Source organism: Panthera pardus, unplaced genomic scaffold, assembly GCF_024362965.1.
Source record: "Panthera pardus isolate Hobbes unplaced genomic scaffold, ASM2436296v1 HiC_scaffold_2, whole genome shotgun sequence".
NCBI lineage: Eukaryota > Metazoa > Chordata > Mammalia > Carnivora > Felidae > Panthera > Panthera pardus.
In genome coordinates, this window is record NW_026526765.1 from 76,481,484 (window position 1) to 76,501,084 (window position 19,601).

The following is a 19,601-nucleotide window of genomic DNA, read 5'->3' on the forward strand; positions in this document are numbered from 1 at the left end:
TATTCAACGTGCTGAACAAGGAAAAATATGAAGCCAAGAATTCTTTATCCAGCAAGGCTGTCATTCAAAATAATAGGAAATATTAAGAGTTTCCCAGACAAACAAAAACTAAAGGTGTTCATGACCACTAAACCAGCCTGGCAAGACATTTTAAGGGAGACTCTCTGAGGGGAGAAAAGACAAAACAAAACAAATAAGACCAAAAACAACAAAGGCTAGAAAGGACCAGAGAACACTACCAGAAACTCCAACTCTACAGACAACACAATGGCAATAAATTCATATCTTTCAGTACTCACTCTAAATGTCAGTGGACTAAATGCTCTAATCAAAAGACATAGGGTAACAGAATGAATAAAAAGCCAAGATCCTCCTATATGCTGTTTACAAGAAGCCCATTTTAGACCTAAAGACACTTTCAGATTGAAAGTAAGGGGATGGAGAACCATTTATTATGCTAATATAATAATATCTATAGAGACATGAGAAATTATCCATTTTGTATATTACTGGATTTTATTTTCTAATATTTTGTTGAGAATCTTTGAGTCTATTTTCATTAGGAATACTGCTTTGAAGTTTTATTTTACATATATATTTTTTGTTATTTTGGTGTCAGGGTAATGCTGGCCTTTTAAAACATGATGGCAATTTCACCCTCCTTTTCTTTTTTCCATATGAGTTTTTGTAGAATTGGTAATGTAGTTTTGTGGAAGTCTTCCTTAAATGGTTGATAGAATTTGCCACGGAGACTTCCTGGATTTGGAGTTTTCTTTGTGGAATGGTTTTTATACGAATTTGAGATGCTTAAAACGCATAGGTCTTCTCAGGTTTTCTATTTCCTTTGAGTGAACTGTAGTGGTTTGTATCTTTTAAGATACTTGTCTTTTCTCTAAGTAATAGAATTTACGGCATAAAGCTACTTATAATATTTTTAAAATTTAGTCTCATTTTTCAGGTTCCTTAAGAAAGTATTATAGATCATTGCTTCAAGGCTTTTCTTATTTTTTATGTTATAATTTTTTCTGTAAGCACTGTTACCTGCTTCTCACAAATTTTGATATTATGTGCTTTATTTTTATTCAAGTCAGAATATTAATATTTTCCTCTGATTCATCCTCTTATCCATGAGTTATTTAGACTGTTGATACATCTTAATTTCCAAATTATTTGGTGATTTCCAAATATATTTGTTAATAAGTTCTAGTTTGATTCCACTGTTGTAAGAAAATGTAATTTGTAAGACACCTGGGTGGCTCAGTTGGGTGAGTGTATGTTGCTTGATAGTGGCTCAGGTCATGATCTCATGGTTCATGGAATCGAGCCCCAGTCTGAGTGTGGAGCCTGCTTCTCTCTCTCCCTCTCTCTGCCTCTTCCCCATTCACACACTCTCTCTCTCAAAATAAATAAATAAACTTAAAAAAAAAAGAAAATGCAATTTGTATAACTTGAATTCTCTTAGTAATTTACTTTAAATACCCAAAATTTGATGGCTTAAAGCTATGACAACAACCGCCATTTCTTATCTCTCATTATTCTGTGGGTTGCCTGCACTCACTTAGGTGGGGCTTCTGTTCTATGTAGTGTTACCTTGGCCACCATCATCTGCAAGGTCTAGTGAATGGGAATTTCCAACGAGGCCTACTTTCATGGCTGACAGTTGATGGTGACTAAGCTTTAAGATTTCAGTTTGGGTTATCAAACAGTGTGCTTTGGTTCTCCTCCAGGTGAGCTTTCCACATGGCTTGGGATTCTCACTACACGTTTGAATTCCAAGTAGGAGGCTTCCAAAAATTAAAGGTGGAAGTTTCTCCAAAGGCCCATCTTCAAAAGTTACACATTGTAGTTTCTACCACATTGTACTGATGACAAAAATTCACAGGATAAACTCAGATTCTAGGAGAGGGGAAACATACTTGACTCTCAGAGGATGGTGAAAGCTTTGCAGCCATTTTCAATGTTCTCTATAAATTTTCTTCCCATGAATTTTCGCCTCAAAAACAAAACTTTGTCAGTGGTATTAAAGAGAACTTTTCTCTCTTTTAAGCAGGAAGCTCAAAAGTCATGTATACTTGATGTTATCATATTTGGGCAATTCTAAATGTGAATTTTTTTATTTGATAAATGAAGAAACATTATGATTTACACTTATAAGAAAAAAATATGCTGCCATTTATAAGAGGATGGAGTTTAAATAATGGTGCAGATTTGATAAAATATCACAGTTTGGGGACTGTAGGTATCTAGCATTAATTATGCTCTTTTCAATCTGTACAAATTTAGAATTTTACTTTATTCTGTGCCCAGTATTGTTACACTTAAATGTGAGTGTTGAGTCTGCTACAATAATACCTTTTTGATAGACGGAAAAAGAACCTATGAGCAAACCAACCATATATGTCAGAGGTTAATCAGAATAGTTTAGGCTATGCTGCCTTAAGCAATCCCCAAATGTGTGGCTTAGTACAATTAAAGGTGTTTTTCTCACATACTACAAGAAAAATGCCGGTTATTAGGGAGCTTTGTTTTATGCAATCATGCAGGGATCCAAGCTGATAGAACAGTTCACATCGCAGAGTGTCATCATATGTACATATGGCTTTCCATTATCAGAGCAGGAAAACAGACTGTAAATCAGGTACCGACATTTTTTTGCTTTCAGTTGGCCCTAAATATCTACGGCACAGTCTATTCATCCTAATTAATATACATGGTGCCACACAAATGGAAGGAGGATTGGTGTTTGGGGAGACAGATGGAATACTGGGTGTGCATCTTTCTACATTGGCTGGCATTGCTTCTATCCAGTGTGATTTAAGAGGACATTAGGAATTCTCATGTTTCAAAAAATTACCCCGCAAGCCAATTATTTATGTTCAAATGTCCATTATTAGATATTTATTCCAGTGGATTAAGACTGCATGTCTCATTAACATAAGTATGTAATTATACACTGAATGCTGAATACTTTGCATCATTATTAACAGCTTGGTATGAATAAAGTTATTAGGGCTTTTTTTTTCTCATGGATAAACTTAGTAAAATATAAGTAGGTAGAGTAAAAAATCAATCAGGTCAGGCTCAGAAGTATGCTTTATAGAGAAATTCTGTGCAATTCAGGTAAGGATAGTGGCACCAGCCTTCTCAGAGTGATTGCAATACCACAGTACTGGCTATGCTGAGTAAGTGGTGGCAGGGTATCAAAACAAACCTAACTTTAAGTGACTCCCCCCCCCCCAAATAACACCTAAAAGAAAAAAAATTGAGAATCTTTGGTGCTGTTCTTCTAATCTTTGGTGTTGTTCTTTCTTTACCTGTAGAGCTTACAGGTGGTTTTTACTTTGTCACCTATCTACTGTTAGATGGAAGCTTATGAGCTAATCAGGGCTGATCTGTAGGCATATGATCTGTACAGGCACACAGAGTCCTGGGTGGAATGTTCCCATTCTTGATTTAATTTTCTGTTCTCACCATCTCTAAAGTCTTAATTTTTTGTTTAAATAATAAATACCACACTTTAACTTTTCATTGTTCTCCACAACATATGAAGCTAGTCCTCTAAGTAGCTCTGAGCAATTAATTGTGAGCAGAAGTGACATGTGACATTCCTGGGCTAGTGCATTTATGGACACAGAAAATCTTGTCCATTTTTCTTCTTCTACAGAAAATGATCCAGATTTTTCTGTAAGCCTAAGTCCAAGAGTGTGTTTCATGTTGAACAGAGGTACTAAGTGAAAATAATGGTCATGTCATGTGAGTGAGAAATAAGCTTGTGGTAGATTAAAAATATTGACACATTCTCTGCCTTCCATGTATGTTTGCCTATCAAAAATAAAGTCTATTTTCCACCCCTTGAATCTAGACTTCCTTGTAATTTGCTTTGGGCAATAAACTGTGGTGGAAATAATGTTATGCCTGATCCGAGCCTAGACTTCAAGAGGCCATCCATGCTTTCTCTCTCTTGGAACGGACAGCTCTCATGTGAACAAGCAGGGGATAGCTTGCTGGGGAATGAGACCACAAGTAGCAGAGGTGAACCATCCCAGTTGAGATGGCAGGTATGTGTGAGAGCCAAGACATAAGCATAAAGTCTACCACCTGATGCCCTACAGCTGACTACAGATGCATGGTGATCCCCTCTCAGGATGGATATCTCTTCAGAACCCCCCATATGACCTATTAGTTCTTGAGCTTTTTGTGTTATATGACAAGGATAGCTAATTCAAAGATTTGAAAGATGATTGTTGCCTTAGCATATGACTGAAAAACTCTTTTTTGAGCACTATGTGCTACAGACACTGTTCTAAGCTCTTTATATATTATCACATTAGAATCTTAAAACAATGATATCATTCTATTATTTATCTCATTTCACTGCTAGGATAGCGAAGTAGCAGAGAACAATTCACCCAAGGGTTGCGATACATAATACAGCAAAATGCAAAACATGCAATCTCACATTTGGACCTATTTTTGCCACCACGACCTTATTTTGCTGAAGGTCACAGTGGTTGCTAATGGAAGAACTAACCTGTGACAACACAGATTACTGGACATTAACATGCATATTTCTTACTCACTAGGTCTGAAGTGGGGTGAAAATTTGCATTGCTAGCAATATGCTGGAATACGTTTTATGGCTGGACTGGGGACCCTATGTTGCAACCACTGTTCTTAGCTTTTGACCTTGGACTGGTTAAAATGTATTACATTAAAACTCAGAGTACTTCTGTTGAAATTTATAGTTCTTGATACTTTTCATATTAAGTAAAGTGAAACCTGGCTGGATATTTCTAGGAAACATATTCACTTCTATTTGCCACTTGTAAGTGAACCACAGAATGCCTAAATTAAAATGAGAAATTTTGTGGCAAAATCTTAAAGCATAACCAGTCAAAACCGGTAATTCTTTTGATTCAGAGATGCCTAGAAAAATTGTGTTGATCGGTACAGTGAGAAGATTTAGTACTAGAGCTTTTAATATTCAATTTCACCATATTTTCATGCTGTTTTGGTTTCAAAAAGTGGTAGTTCATATAAATCTAGATTGCTCTGGTAATTGAAAATGAAAGAAAACTGCAACTTAATTCGTTTCCTCAATGGCTGTTTAAAAACAGACATTCTATAATGATGTTAACCACAGGAGGTCATGGTGAAAGACAGCCCACTGGTGTTCTGATTACCACAAGTCTGTATAGGCATCACTGATGAATGGTTATTATTATGTATTCACTCACAACTTCATTGCACTCCATTGTGAATGTTTATAGCACAGTTTCATCATTATAAGTAACATGAACAGCCAGACAACCCTGAGGAAAACATAGTTTAATAGTGGGTTAAATACTTTCTTTGAATGGAAGAAATAGTCTATTAATTAGAGAAATGAATATTTTTAACTGTGAAAGCCTGAGCTTTCTGCCACTTACGTATGGGGTTATGGCTATCTATGCAATAACATCAGCTCAAGACCAGTTTTCACCAACTATCCATTTGAAAGACCGAGGGAAACAAATGTACTTTCACCAAAGTCATCAAATTGTAGATTGGTATCCTAGCCATCTTCTATGGAAATTATTGATTCTAGTGGCATCACAGCTGTTACCTTTCTTGTAAGTAAAGAACCAGCTGTCACTTTCATTGGAATCAAATTATCTGGCAAGCATTGATGTTGAATACAAAGTTGATGTGTGTCTCCCAGTCCAATTTGAGAAGCATCTGACATAGAAGACATTTACCTCAATACAATAAAGGCCATATGTGAAAAAATGACAGCTAACAACATACTCAATGGTGAAAAACTAAAAACTTTTCCTAAGATTAGACACAAAGTAATGATGCCTATTTTTGCCAGTTTTGTTCAACATAGTACTAGAAGTCTTAGCCAGAGCAATTAGTCAAGAGAAAGAAGTGAAAGGCATCCAAATCAGAAATTAAGAAGTAAAATTATCTCTGTTTGCAGATTACATTATCTTAAAGGTAGAAAAATCTAAACATTTAACAAAAGATGTTAGCACTGAAAAACTATTTTGGTAAAGTTATAGAATACAAAGTCAATACACAAGAATTACTTGGATTTTTATACACTAACAATGATCTATACAAAAAAGAAAGAAAAAAATCCCATTTTCAAGAGCATAAAAAAAATACTTAAAGACATGCCTGGGTAGCTCAGTTGGTTAAACATCTGAATCTTGAATTTGGCTCAGGTCATGATCTCATAGTTCATGAGACTGAGCCCTGTGTTGGGCTCTGTGCTGACACTGGGGAGCCTGCTTGAGATTCTCTCACTCCCTCTCTCTCTGCCCCTCAGATGCTCTCCCTCTTTCTCTCTCTCAAAATAAATAAATTAATTAAGAAACAAATTCTTAGAAATAAACTTACCCAAAGAGGTGAAACATTTGTACAGTGAAAACTGTAAAATATTCATGAAAGAAAATAGTTTGTTTTAGATTTTTAAGAAAATTTAAAGAGATGTGGACTGTATTTACCATATATTCTTAAGTAGACAAGCATTAAAAATACTTTTGGAATAAATAAAATCAGGTACCCACCTTTATGCCATTTATGGTAAATCCATTTGCCTACCATTTTCTGAGTATGCACTATGTGCCAGGTTTTGATCTTGGCACTTCATGGATTAACCCTTATCCTCACAATAAGCTTTAAGTTAAATATTGTCTTCCCTTATCAAGTAATTACAGTGTGCACTTGTAAACAAATCCTCTCACAGCACATTATCTATTCCATTACAGTTATCTGCAAACTGTGTATTTCTATTAATGGCAACTAAGTCCAAGGATCAAACTAATAATGTTGATAATTCAATAAATATATCCACTGGAGACAACTCCATATTATGTCAAAACATTAATAAAATGTAAAAAGAAAAGAATTCATGGTGTAAGTAGTAATTTAATAGGAGTTACATTTTGGTGCTTATTTCACCAGTCATATGGGAGTGATTATATGAGATATTCTTTGATTTCTATTTCTACCTGCCAGATATTTCTTCACTTCTTCCTTATTAACAACATGAGAATCTGGTTTTGTTTAGTTATCTACTCCAAAAGAATAGTAACCTTGTCCAAAATGTAGAGGTAAGTATACTTCAATGAAAACTAATCATAGAAATCCCAGACCTCTCATAGATGATTAATTTAGGATGTGATACAGTTCTGTTCAATAGGATGTGAAGGAATGTCAGCTATGAGGGTTCTTGTACAGGTTTCCTTGATTTTTAATGATTAAATTAAAATAGACAGCATCCTCCCTATCCCCCAACCCAGTAGAAATTATTATATTTTTTTCTGTGATAAATGGAACTGCTGTATACATCTTGTGATACTAGGGTAGTTGGAAAGAGGACAAGACCACTGCACTGAGGATGGCAGAGAGAAAAAAAAAGAATAGCCAAGGTTCTAGGTAATTTTTTTTTTAACTTTTGAAATAACCATGTATAAAGTTTTACTATCAGGTTTACTCAGTATGAAATATAAAAATTTGAATTAGATTTATTTAAGCTTTTTCCTGCCTCTAGCTGAGGGACATCCTATTTGTTACAGCAGGCAAAGTATGAAGTGTACTCAGACTCTAGTGAATGAGGAAATTGGTTTGAGCTACAATTTGTTCTATGTGATCTCTCTGGGATTCTGACACCAAAAGTACTCCATCTGCTTAATAAATAACTTATCCTACCATTTGGTTCCCAAGTTCAAATTACAATCATTAAAGTATATAAAACATCTCAACTAGATTCAGATTCCCTGAAATATGTATGATTTATGACCAACAATACCTTGAAAATTCAGGATATTTATTTCTGAGATTTCTATGGCCATCATTTATATAGTTTCATGCACAAAGAATATTCTAAACAAGTGAACAAGAGTCTAAATAATATTTTGAATTACACTAGGCATAGATTTAACTGATTTAACTGATCAGATTTAACTGATCTAAAGCCATTTCTTTTTTTTTAAATTTTTAAAAAATGTTTTTATTTATTTTTGAGACAGAGAGAGACAGAGAGAGACAGAGTATGAGCAGGGGAGGGGCAGAGGGAGAGGGAGACACAGAATCCGAAGCAGGCTCCAGGCTCCAGGCTCTGAGCTGTCAGCACAGAGCCGGAGGCAGGGTTCCAACCCACGGACCGTGAGATCATGACCTGAGCGAAGCCGGACGCTTAACTGACTGAGCCACCCAGGTGCCCCTAAAGCCATTTCTTTAAAGGATTAATAAATCAGTTGCAAATTCAACTATAAGAGAAATACACATAGCAACTTAAAGTAGATGAAATTGACTTGTAATAGCAAAGAAGGTACCATAAAAACACAGATATGGAAACTTACATGGCTCTTAATAATCTAGTCTTTTTTTTTTTTTTTTAACTTTTCCTCCCTTACCCCATGCCATGTATTCCTGTGATCTCTCCTTTACTGTTTTCTTCAGAAATAGGGTTTGTTTTTGTTTCGTTTTGTTTTGTTTTGTTTTTTCCCTATTTTCTCTTTGAGGCCAGAGTTTTCATTCAGCTGAGATATTTCTCTACAATCCAGCACCTTCTCTTCCTGGAATACTCATTTCCCAAATCTCAATTTGATCAGCTTCTACTGCTTCTTCACTTCTCACATTAGATTCTGCTTTCTCCTTGCAGTTTTTTTCTGACCTACTACAACCTGTTTAGGTACCTTCCTTTTTAGGGCGCACCTGCTATTTTTCCCATTATGGCATTATTCCATTATGTTGAATTTGACTGTTAAATTGACTGTGAGTCCCGGGAGAACAGAGTGTGTTTGATTTGTTCATCGTCTTATAGCCAGCATCTGACACAGTGCCTAGGTCTGTAGTTTGAATAAATAAATACCTGTAGTTTGAATGAATAAATAATAATTATTCTGAGTAATGATGCTGATGTTTTAGAGCTTATAGGAAGAGAAGGGATTATACATATCAAGAACAGAATTGAAAACTTTGAGAAGAAAACAAAACAAACTCAGGCTCACTGGCAGATCATTTCAATGTTTTCAGGATGTGGTATCCTACAGGGTTGTAGTTTTAATTTTGTAAGCACCAAAAGCTAATGAATACCTTATTGTTAGCTTTCTGTTATATATGAGATGTGGTGCTAGGTGCTGATTAAATAATAATGAATAAGATCTTGGCTTCTCTGCCTTCAAGAACCGTGCAATCTATGGAATACAGATCTGAATAATGTGTTTCTGAGTAGGACTTTTAAAAAGTATTTGTAATTACCTTCATTCCTCAGATTCCTTTTCTCCCCTATTTGTCTTTTATTAACAACTTATCCAAGGAGTTTAAATTTAGATCACATGACAGAAGAACTTTATTATTATGTTAATCTCTGCATGGCCTGTTTGGTTTGCGAAAACCTACATGTGTTTCATCTTGAATAGTTGACTTTGTAGTAACTTTAAGAAAAGAGATAAGAAAGTGAAGAAATGTATTGGACCTTTAATTAAAGGGTGGTTCTAAGATCAATGTCAAGATGATCAAACTTTTCAAATAAATATAGTTTGGTTCAAGTTGTGGAACAATAATGTAATTTAATTTCTCTCGATGCAAATATGCTGAATGTTCTTATGAAATTAACCCTGGCCCAGTGTTTGATTACTGGAAATATCACACCTGTATGCTTTATTGACAAACATTGTTTTGTAAGGTTGAACTAAGTTACAACTTCATGAACTGACAATCAGTATTATGAATGCTAATTTTCAGCACAGCTGAAGCAGCAAACAATATTGAATCCTATTTAATACAAGCTACAAGAATAAGAAATATTTCCACATTATAAACCAGAGTCTATTTTTTTGTTAATGAGCCTTAAATCCTGCCTTCATATGCAGTATAGAGACTGAGCTCTTTATGTCCATAATGGTATTGGGAAGTCAGGTACTTCAATTAGGGCAAATATTAAGCAAAAACCCAAACAAACAAAATAAAATACTCATATGCTTCAGAAATTAGAGAACAAATCTATTTTTTCTGTTTTAGTGCAAAAAACTACTTTAAAATAATATAACTAGATTACAAAAACCATTTGTAATAATAGTAATACAAGTTACTCATTATTTTGCTATACTAACTAAATTGTTGCTATTATTAACTGTATTTATTTCTCTTTTCAGGCTTTTACTTTTTTAAAATTCACATTTTATCTTGAAAACCTTCAATGTTATCTCTCTATATGTCTATATATGTATATGTGTTATCTATATACAGTTTGTTTATTCATACATGTACAAAGGTTGTTTTTTCCCTTTAAGATTTTATTATGTTGACTCTTGGAATGCCTATCAATTTTATATCAAATATCATTTTCTATTAATCTTTTTTTACAAATTTCAGATAATATTTCCAAGAGAAAAAATAGACAACTGAAAAAGACCCATAGGTGATCCAGGCATTAGAGTATACAGGTTAGAACTTTAACTGAAATTAGCATGTTTACCAAAATGGGAGGAAGAATGCTTCATAGGAAAAGATGAAATGACTCACAAGTTTATTAGATTGTAACATGAAAAGTTCTTGGAAGAGCCTGTTATGCCTTCCAGAGTTTACTGGTGCTCTTTAATATAGACGGTTGGACAAAGACACTGGTGATTTCCTTTTGTTTTCTGAATTATGAATGGAGAAGCATGGGTGGAGAAGTCTGCTACTACAGACACAGCAGTTCAGCTACACAGAACACAGCACCAAGTGGGGCATCTTGTACTCCCCTATTAGGTGCAGGAATGTATGCCATTGCAGATAGCTCTGCTCAAGCTGTCTTTAAGCAACCTGTACTGATTTTGTTATGAACCTTCAGGAACAGTAACTACTGAAGGTAGGAGTCAAAAAGGTTAGCCTGCATAACGTAACTCATATCAGGAAAATATAAAGTGTTGAGTTTCCTACAGGGCCTCCAAATAGCCCAACAATATTCTGATGATATCAGTTTGCATTATGAAGACTGCTATGGATTTCATTGCTTTACTTTTATTATTTTATTTTACTTTCATGGGGAGAAACATTTCCCTTTAGTATATGTCTTAAACAAAGCTATGAAAATCATGGTGTAAAGAAAATTCCATATGTGTGATGCACTACTTGCACATAAGAATTTATATGTCATATTCTCATTATCTACTTTAGAAGATTTGAGGCAATCTTTATCACACTATTGGGAAATCAATAAACATTGCTATAAGCCAAAAATCATTATAAAATTATTAACTATTAATTCTTTTAAAATTGGTTTTGTTATCATCACAGATCATGTCACAAATGCTGATATCTATACCCCATTGGGAAATATGCATATGTGAACTGCCTCAATTCTGATGTTAGAAAGACCTAGACCAAATCTAATTTTCTACCACTTTCAATTCAAATAGTTGATAATTTATCCTTTATATTTGTTTAACATATCTTGCATTGATTTCCTCATATGTAATGTGCAAATAAGGTTATCTCAAGATTAAATGCAATGCAATGTTTTAAAAAAGCAAACAGTACAGTGCCTGGACAGAGTGCTTAAGCAGTGCACAAGAATTCTTATTATTTCCTAAACTGTTCCACTTTCTTCCTTATTTCTAGCCACTGAAATCCTAGCCATGAAGAGACTTAAATATTACTTCTATTTTTCCAGATAGGAGTAATAATTTCAACTAATACTTGAAAAATAATTTAAAATTATAAATATCAAAGTAACACTTGGAAAAATTCAACTCCTTTTAGGATTTTATTTCAAGATACAGACTCAAATATGAAGGAAAAATAAACAGATAACTCATATAATTACTACATGACATACCTTTCACAGAAGTGTTATTTTTATGAAATTGATATTTTAATATTAGAAATGGGGACTCACACTTACATTTCATAATTTTTTTCAAGATGTTATAAAAATAATACCCCCACTCTTATATACAACAGCTGCTAAAAATCCACCCCTCAGTACTTACATTATTTCAAGCATAGAAGAAGAAGGGATGTATGCCATTTTGTAAAACTAGAGTTTAATAATTATAATAATAAAAACTCTAATTTAAAGAACAAAATTAGCTGTACTTGCAAAAGCAGCGTAAAACACATTAAAATTTGCTAGAGTAAGTGTTTCTTCTTTTAATGAGCCAAAGCATATTTTGTGTCTGTACAATTGGGTACATTCCTACCAAGACAGGAAAGGGCTATTAAAGCTGAAGAAGCCAGAATATAGCAAAATCTTAATCTTAAATGCTTAATAATATCTTCATGCATGTAGAGATTCCACTTGACATTGTTAGTGGATTTTAATTAAATGTATGTAATTAATATATCTGTAATTATTATTCTTACTTTTAAGGGAGAGTGTACCTATTTACTATTAATTTTAATTGTATATAAAAATTGAATATTAAAAATGTAATATTTTTTTTTATTTTTACAGTGAGATTAGATCAAACTAAATAAGAATTTGGCACTGATAACTTATAAGGCAATGAATGCATAAAAAATATGTGTCAAACATGATTTTGAAGGGTCAGAACTTACTTTAGTGTCCCCTAAGTTTACATTAATAAGGGAAAAAGTGTAATCATTAAATCCATAAACAGTTACAATCACTTGACAAAGTCAAATTATAGCAGATGGCAACCCTGGATAGCTTAACAGTTTTCTGTAGTACTATGTGTCTTATCCAAAAGAGGTGTGAAATTCATTGATATGAAATGCATCAATAATAAGGGAGGCTGATGGAATGTCTTATCTTCACATGCAATTGGCAATCTTAGCAGTGTAAAATCATATTTTTTTATGTGAGGTTTTTTTTCATGGAAATGGATATCTCAGCTTACAAAAATACTCGATGTTTATATTCTATCAGTCATGAAAGGTCAAAAGCCAAATATAATTTCTCATTTAGTAAATTACATTCTGAATAGTACATGTTTCTTCTTTACAAGTGATTTGATAAAAGCTCTTGAGGACAAGCTTCCAACTCCTAGAAACGTGTCATTATGTTGAGAAGGCATTTAATAGAACTTGAGAAGATGACAAACCTTTGAGTAATGAAGATTTTAGGTTTCTAAGAGTTAGAACTATAGGGAAATCTCTTAAAATGGAGGGGCAGCTGAATCCAGAGGTTATACATCAGCTCTTTTAAGGTCCTCCCTCTGATCAGTGCTGCTATACCTTTAAGGCTGACTTTTCTAACACTCTGGACCAAAAAGGAGACATCTCCTTTGGTAATGCTGTGTAGAGCTGGAGATAGTTTAAGACTTAAAGATTTGGGGAATAAGAGAAGGAACATGAGCGCTGGTAATACAAATACTCTGAACGAGCTGGATTATAAGGGAGATTTTCAGAATTTGAGAGAGTGCAGTGGACCGACTGTGTCTGCCTAAATTGCTATGTTGAAATCTGAATTCTGATATGATGGTATTTGGGAGTAGGGTCTTTGGAAGGTATCTAGGTCATGAAAGTGGAACCCCCATGAATGGGATCAATGCTCTCAAAAGAAGAGGTCAGAGAGCTAGCTAGCTCTTTTTCCACCATGTGAGGATACACTTTGAAATCCACTGTCTTTAAAGCAGGAAATGGGCTTGCATCAGACATTGGCACTGTCAGAACCTTGATCTTGAACTTCCTCAGCTATGGGAATTTTAAGAAATAAATGTTTGTTTTCAAATCCCCCCAGTCTATGGAAATTTCTTAGAGCAGCCTGAACTGATAAGTGAGGTCTCAAACACCATCAACTTTTTAGATTTCCAATATGTTAATAATGAAGACATCAAGACATAATTATAAAAATTCATTGTTTATAGGTAAACAAATTTACACTTTTCCCACATAAATATGACTACTGCATATATAGCATCTTTTACTCTGTCACTAATAATCTAAATTTCAATTTCCTTAGAAATATGAATCTTGTGGACAAACGACCCTTTTTCCTATCTTTTGTGGAGGTACTGGATTACTCCACAGAATTTCTGTTTCATTGTGATCAAATCTTAAATATAGAAGGATATGCAACTGTGTCCTTAAATGCCTGCTATCATGTGATAGATGCTATCTTTTTCATCTATCACATATGAACACCTACTATTGCATGCAGACTTTAAGTTTTCTACTGAAACAGAGGCTGATTGACCTCCCCCTCTTCTCTGTTACCTGTGTCTGATTTTCTGCCAGAGAAAATTTTAAGACTAGAACCAGGCCTTACCCACATTTATTCAAAAAGAGACACATACAGTAACAATGAGGGCATTCCATTAGAAGCAGCAGGGTAGCCAAAAAGAACTTTTTGGTTTTGTAAAGCCAACAAACCTCAAGTGCTAAGACTTTGAAGATCTGTACTCTTGGAATTTAAAGTTATCTTCCCCATGTCATGTGGAAAAAATACCCAGTAGTCTTACAAATAAGTATATAATTATTGCATTTGTGATCAGGGTTTATATGTGTACTGAGCCACACTGATTTGGGGGGTAAATTTCTACCCATACGTCTTGTGATCTAAACTCGCATGCTCACTATCCATTATTCACCATTGAGGATTATACTAAGGGTGTGTGGGGATGTCAAAATATCATTGGCTAATAATTTATATCCTGTATATATCATGTTTTCCACAAGGATGAATTGAGCCACTCAGATTATTCCCTTGAGTAGTTGGAATTGGGCAATCTTCAGTGAATGAGGCAACTAGTTTTGGGTCCAGAAGCTAATCTAATTGAGAAATTATTTGATTTAGAAATAGTGTTGAAATGGGTGATGGCAAGCATACAGAGTGAGGGAGCAAGACCTATAGAAAGCAGAGGAATCTGTCTGATAGAGGAAGAATCAACCAGAAGAGCTAGAGACATAATCCAGGTTCTAAAAGAGAGAATTGCTGCAGTTTTTGACAGTTTCCTATGTCTAATTATCATGTATTTTCTTATAAAAAACTGTTTTTTTCTTGAGGTGACTTGAATCTGGGTCAGTTCTAGCTTTTACATAAACCTGACTAAATCATGATTAGGTTTTCCTCTCTATGCTTGACTAAAACAACATTTGGACAATAACTTGCAGGGGCAAATTGGATGCGTATTCTTTCTTCTCTACCTCACTTTATGGCCAGTATTCCTTTGAGGACACATTTAGAAACAGCCAATTTAAATTTGATAACAAAGTCATTGATGATTTAGCAGCTTTAACTTCAGTGAAGAGACTGAAGGATTCAGCAGCTGTGACAAGGAGATTTAAGGGTCAATGGCTACCCATCAGATTATTTCATAAAGAAGAAATGAAAACTGATTGATGCGATTGGCAAATTAATGATCTGCCGGAAATTATCCCATTCAGGAAGCTCTGGAGCCAGACATGAGTAACTTGGGTGAAATCATGAAAGGAACTCAGTTCAAACACAGATTCTAGCTTATATCCCTCTGTAACTTACTAAGTATCTGGTGGGTGCCAGGCACTGTGCTAGGTGTTAAGTGCCCATGGGAGGAAAAGTCCAACCAAACAACAACAAAAACAAGACTATCTACAAAGAACTATAGCTTTCTTTGTTTAGGGATTTGGATTTTGCAGCAAATCTATTATAGTACCTAACACTACTGCTAAGTGATAAATGTAAAGCTTCTCTTGGTTTCTAAAAGTGGTATTAAAATATAATGTTTTACCCATCAAAGCTAATATATGAAGTCATGAATAGTCAATAACACGTTAGCAAGGATTGATTGATTAGGTTAGTGGCTTACAAACAAAGAGAAAATTGTCCTTCTAGTAAGAGTTTTGGCATCAGAAACAGAGTACTGGAAAAATATTTATGGCAGTGACCTCATGAGGATCTAGAGATTAAAGACTACAGAGAACTCTTTTTTTTTCTTCTAAGAATAAAGCAGACTTGAATTTGGAACAAACAGCATGAAACTTATAATGTAGTACCTCTATGGAGAGTTAAAGAAAGTGAAGAAATGCTTTGAGAGTACTAGGTATTGGGTAAGGAGAGGGATGTAATGGACTAGAAGTTTAAGAGAAACAAATCCTAAAAATGAGTAATGTTTAGCAAAACGAAGTCAGTGAGAAGTCAGAACAGAAGTGCTGGAAATCTAGATGATGGTCTGGCCTAATTTGATGAGATTGAGATTCCATAGCCTGTTGTGTTGACCATGCTTCTCTAAAATGTGTCTCTTCATGGAAACATTTTAAAAGCCACATGTTGACCCTGAGAACCACTGGGAAAAAGCATCTTCCCATAATGATAATTAAAAACTATGAAAGTAGAGTTTTCTAATATCTTTTCCCTATGGTAGATTTAAAGTGCACCAGTAGTTTCTAAATGTGAAAAATTTAAATTCAAGACTAACATTACAATATTGATAATCATCATACAGTGAAATGATATGTAGGATAGAAACTAGTACTTATTAAAAAGTAAAACAAACAAAAAACATTGACCTGCTTTTGGAAAAAATCAGGCTTACAAACTCAGAATTATGTATAATGTAATTACCAGATTAGCATCTTAGGAACTAAAGTGGCTTTGAAACTACTTTGCTTTTAGAAAGACGCCTTGTTGAACTCTTATCTCATCTGAGAAAACAAATATTAACTTATGGAGAGGAAAAATGAATGGTGACATTTTATGAATATGAAAAGCAATATAAGTGCTGAATGACAATAATGCCATCTTCACATGACATCTGGGATTTTGTTTGGAAAAATTCTGTTTTTATATTAGATTACTGTTTCTTCTCTTCTGCATTAAATAAGTGAAATGAAAGTATATAAAGAAGCAGAAAACGGATAAACACAGAAAAAGTTTCAAGTCTATTTGAATATCTAATATATTAGAATTGATTGCTAACTGCTACCAGCTGTAAAGCTGAAGGAACTATAATACCAAGTCAAATATGCTAAAAAGAAAATAAACGTAAATAAGGGAAGATGTCACCACACAAAAGATGAATGTCTAGTCAGCTGTGGGAGACCTGGTTTCATGACGGCAAGTAGGAAGATCCTGAACCCACCTCTTCCCATGGACACAAGAGTCAACAACTACATATGAAAGAATTTCCTCTGCAAAAAACCTTGAGGCTGGTGAATCAGACTGTACATTAGGCAAACAGGAAGAAAACCCTATCAAAGGAGGTAGAAGATGCTGGCACGCAGTCTCCACATAAACCCCACCCTGGAAGTGACCCACAATCAGGAGAAATCTTAAAACCTGGTGCTTTTTCCTGAGGAGCAAGAGTTCTGCCTCCACACTGGACATCTCAACTTTTAAGACTTGCCACTGAGAGATAAGCCCCCAAACATGTAACTTTGGAAACCAAAGAGACTCAGGTCCTGAGACCGGAAAGACCGCAACTATCCAAAAAAGGGCTCCCCTCTCTTGTACTGGCTGTCCTGGGGCCCAGTGCAGAAGCAGCCATAAGCCCACCTTCTTAAAGGAGGCTCACCTGCTTATAGTAAAGCATCGGTCTGTTGAGAGGCATCTAATGTAACACACACCTCTAAGAGTTCTGCTTGTGTGTTAGATTACTACTGTTCCTTTTTTTCTGTATTCAATAAGTGAAATGAAAGTATACTGTAAAAAAAAAAATCAATGAGCTATGTGTTTTGGGATCTGTGATTCTACAAGAATCACCAAGAAGGCCTCCGAATTCTGCTAAAGGTCAACACAGAGTAGCCGCCTAAATGGAGATTGTGCCCAACACTGGGAAAGGAGAACAGCTATCATTTAAATCTTTAATATTGGAAATTAAAGAGCAGTGGAAGGCAAGAAGTAAAAGCTGAAACTTTAACTGAGTAGGAGAATATTAAATGCAAGAGGGGGAGAAGATCTGTTCTTACATCATCAAATTAACAGAAACAGACTCAAATTAACATAAGCAGAAAAAGGGGATGCATGGGCGAAGAGACGGAAACTTCAAGAAAAGGCGATTGAGATGGGAGAGGATCTAGGCATTAAAACTATGGATTGGGAGTCTCTTTCTACCTCTCTTAACCCTACTTCCATCCATGTTGGCTGCATTCTCAGTGGGTTTTGGCTCATAGGAATAAAAACGTCACCAACAGATGGAAAAAATTGTCTTTCTGGTTAGAACACTTAATGAAAGACACTGCCTCTTTTCCAAAGGTTTCAGCAAAGGTTCCTATGGGAGTCCAGTTTGTTCAGCTTGGTGTCTCTCCCTAAAGCAATCACTTGAGTCTGGAAAATGAGGAATCTGATTGGCGGATCTGGGCAAGGTTTCATTTCCTCATGGGCGAGGTGGGGCAGGATGAGCAGGTTACAGACACACTCAAACACCAAGAGAGCATTCCTCAGAAGAAAGAGGACCCAGAAAGGCAAACAAGAATGCGTGATGAGTAGACAAGGAACCCAGCCTTCACAGTCCATTACAGCCTTGTTTCTTACAGCGTGGTGTGCAAAGGGGCAGCATCAACTGTCACCTGGGAGCTTGTATAAATGCAGAAGAACAAGGCTTACCCTAGACCTACCAAATTAGAACCTAAAAAGATTTTAAAAAGATCCCCAGGTGTTCTGTAAGCATGTTAAGATTTTATTTCATTTATTTGAATGTTTATTTTTGAGAGAGAAAGAATGTAAGTGGGAGCAAGGCAGAGAGAGAGGGAGACACAGAACTCAAAGCAGGCTTCACGCTGTCAGCATAGAGCCCCAACTCAGCAACTGTGAGATCAGGACCTGAGCTAAACTTCAAGGCTTAACCGACTGAGCCACCCAGGCACCCCTGAATGTTAAGATTTTAAAAGTACTGATTGACACTTCCACAGAGGATTACATCCACAACCAATCTCCCCATCCTGCCTTCTGTCAGTTCGTATTATTAATCCTTTTCTTAACCATATCCCTAAATTCTTAGGCTCTACTTAGTGGCACAAAGGTTTCAGAAATTCTGATACTTTCCTCCTAAGGCTCTCATATATCACAATAGCAGAAATAATCCCAATGCAAAGTGACACTAGGGGACAAGTTAAAGTTTGCTAGCAGGGTTGATTACGGCCATCAGTTCCCTCCTCTATATAAATTTTAATTTAACTGTCTTCCATTTTATCCTTTATCAGCTTTTCTTTTGCTTTTTGTTACATTATCATATAGTATATGCAGATATAAATTAGAAGGATTATTGAGTGTTCTTTTAGTTGTAGTCCCTGCTCAGACCTTGTATGAATCACTTGATTGGCAGTTGTTTTCTCTGCTATTATCTGGGTAATCTCAAATACCCAGACAAGGGTTGTCAAAAACATTCACTGTTCTTTTTCTTCCATGGCTTTGTTGCTACTCTGCTGCATTTGCTCTGTGTTAAAGTGACATTACTCTCAGAAAGTTTTCATTTTGGCCATTACTAGCAGTTTCACTGCAGTTTTTCATGGCACTTTCATAAAATGCTTTGTTTTGTGCTTTGTTACTCAGTTGTAATCACAGGGCTGAGGTGATGTTGGCTTTCCTTATGGTCATAGTTTACTAAGATACATCGATAGCTTTGTGGAACCCAACTCTATGTGGCCAATATTGCCTTAAACATGACATTCATTTGACCCTTGACTTTAAATAAGTGGTAAATGCATCACTTAATTTATTCTAAGGCTTGTTTTTCCCATTAGCC